The sequence below is a fragment of the Phytophthora parasitica genome (genome assembly GCF_000247585.1).
Source record: "Phytophthora parasitica INRA-310 unplaced genomic scaffold supercont2.31, whole genome shotgun sequence".
NCBI classification, from domain to species: domain Eukaryota; phylum Oomycota; class Peronosporomycetes; order Peronosporales; family Peronosporaceae; genus Phytophthora; species Phytophthora nicotianae.
The window spans coordinates 143,597-146,587 of NW_008649017.1; positions in this window are offsets into that span (position 1 = coordinate 143,597).

A 2,991-nucleotide genomic window follows, 5' to 3' on the forward strand; every position below is an offset into this window, starting at 1 on the left:
CACCCATTTTTCAGCTCCGTGTTCCCCTTGTGCGACTTCGGTAGAGACGGGTGTGGCCTGTCGCAACGTCCTAGCATGGGTACGTCGCCTGAATATTTTCTGGTGTCTGCTCTAAGCGGCGGACGTTCTTTCCCTGTCTCATAATCCGTACATTTTTTCACGTGGCGATGGACACTCCAGAATAGCCAACGTCAGGTGAAAGTACGTTCATAATCGCTGGTACGTCCACCTGACGCACTCCTTCCAGACTAGCGTGATAAAGATGCAAAATATTTCTTACAGATTTTCCTGAACGACGTGCTTCCCGGCCAGATCACGCTCTTCGCCGAATTTCCTCGCGTGTGGACAGTAAAAGAACAACCAGCCCTCCTCAACGGCGTAGTCATTGGTGTGATAATTATCAATCAGCCCAAAAGCCCTCAAGAAATTGAAATGTGTGCTTGTTGAGGGTTTGTGCTGCCTCGCTATTGTCGTGAAGGTGTTTAACGTATACTTGAATCACTGAAATGCTGGTCTAAAAATTGTTTCTAGCGGTCAATGGAGCCAGACTTGAGGTTAGCATTCCCTGACGCACTTGACAACAGTATAATCACAGAAGTCACCATCTTCTTCTGAGACATGTGATGTGGAGTCGATGACAACGACGCGGAACTGAATGAGGACACTAAAGGGCGCTAGGATATTATGGTTGCGGCGTTTTTGAACAAGCGAGTCATCTGTTCCTTCTGACGCTCTCCGAAGTTCAACCAAGACACAGTATAGCGAGTCGCTATTGGGCGCTTACCAAACTTGCTGATGTAGGCAACATATCGAAGACCAAAAGCCACATCAAAATATTAAAGTCGAACAGGTAGTAGGATGATGGTAGACAGTATGACAATGGTATCCGACCAGATGGCATATTCCGATTAAATACGCTTGACAAACACAAAACTCAAAACAATTTTTGACAGTTGCACGCAGGGCTGTGGAAATATAGATTGTATATTGATTGTAGGCTCTGATCTCAAACAACCCATTATTGCAATCTTTAACAATCGAGGTGTATATTGCAATATATTGTTTTGATCTACACTCCACCTGCTAATAGATTGCATAATCGCTTTAGATACGCCCACAAGCGTGACTAAATCCCAGTTGAGTTTTAAAAACATGATGACTTCTAGAGTATCTTGACTCATGCCTTTGCGCAAGCAGCCCACAGTGCTCTTGACTTTAGAAAAAAAGGCGTTCCGCAGCTACCGACGTAGGTTGAATCCAACTCGCGTCGATAAATTTTGACTGTGGTCCACAGCGCTTGAGAACATTCTTACTAATCATCTCATCGAGCACATCGGCAGCACGTTTACGCTCTGACAGCGTTATGGTCGCGGTGGAAGGTGTTGTTTGAGAGTCAGCTTGCGAGGTGACTAGGAGACTTAACGCCTTTTTTCATTTTGAAAGCAGCGATATTTCGCTACTCGCACACAGACAGAATTATATCCACTATCGCAACTCAGCGAATATCTTCTGGGCCAACATCTACCGGGATATCTCGATCCACCCCGCGTCTCTGAAAAGATGTAAAAAAGGGCGATAGTCCTCAAATCGCAGTAGAATTTTGTAACAATCGCTCCAGCGGAGCTCGTGCAGTAGTACGGGCTTGAGATCACAGCCGTTTTGTTTCAGCTTGCCGATCTGCTGCGTTCTTCGTGTCGTGTGGGCTGCTCGTGACTGGTCGGCGGTGCTGGGGCAAATTTGAAAATGACGTGGCTGATGTGGACCCGCCTTACATCTCTGTATTGCGCCAATGATGAAATTGGCGCCAGTGTAAGCTGCGGAACTTCCTGTGAGCTCGGTTTGAGCTGTCTGGTTGGTGGAACGATATATTAGCGGGTTCTATTGGCTCCGGTAACGCGCGAAATTAGATCAATATTGAGATTGGGATTGTAGATTGTTATGTCGACACAATCAATTATTGTGATTGACAATGTTGTCAATACTACAATCACAATCATTTTTTCCACAGCCCTGAGTTGCACGATCAGAGGTATCGACGCTGGTTCATATCAGGCAATATATTGAGACAAAAATCACGTTTAAATAAGCTATCAACTAGGTAAGGTTCGGCAAAATGCGAGCAATGTAATTTTGGCAGGGGCCCATTAGCAACACGGACGCGGAAATCAATCGCAAACCTTACCGACGAAGAAGTAAGTAAATATTAAGATGATGTCGTCGGGGCTTAACAACTAACAGTCAACTATTATTAGATCACACATTCGCGTGAGTGAATTTCATAACCATCATTGTGGGGCCTGTGTATTAAGTAGTTTATCGCCCCCGCGGTCCGGACCGGGACCGATTACGCATGTGCATAGCAGGCGAATTAAGTAAAGTTATAACCCGTGTGTAGGGTAGAATAACCAGTTATCAGTCTGTCTGGTCTTTTGTGTTATGATTGGCTAATGCCAATGTTGGAGCCGGCCAGCCCTCTATCGGCCATTCCCAGGCGAGAGAAGAAGAGTGATAGCGTAGCAATCCAGATACAGATCATGGCGACAGACGCAAGGATGTCTGTGGAGATGCAGGAGTCTATACAGAGGACGTACGCAAAGGCAAAGGAGTTAAGAACCAAGAATACAACCCGATCCTACGGCAAGCGTCAGCAGGAGTTTTTCGAGTGGTGCACAAACAAGGGTAACTCATTTAACGACTTGACTCGTTCCACTGTGACGGGTGAAAAACTACATCTCTTCCTGGAAGAATGCGTCATTGGTAGACGTAAGCGCCAGAAAAGTGCTACGAAACAAACGGATAGGGTGGAGACGATTGGCCGCGCATCTGTTAATCTTTACGTTGCAGCCATGGTTGATTTGTGGAAACAACAAGTCCAGGCCGGAATCAATGGTTATCCTTCACCACGTAACGCTGCAGTGACATCGTTGCTCGAACTGACCCAGTTTGAAGAAGCCGAGAGCAAACGAAAAAAATTTGAGGACCGAGGAGCTG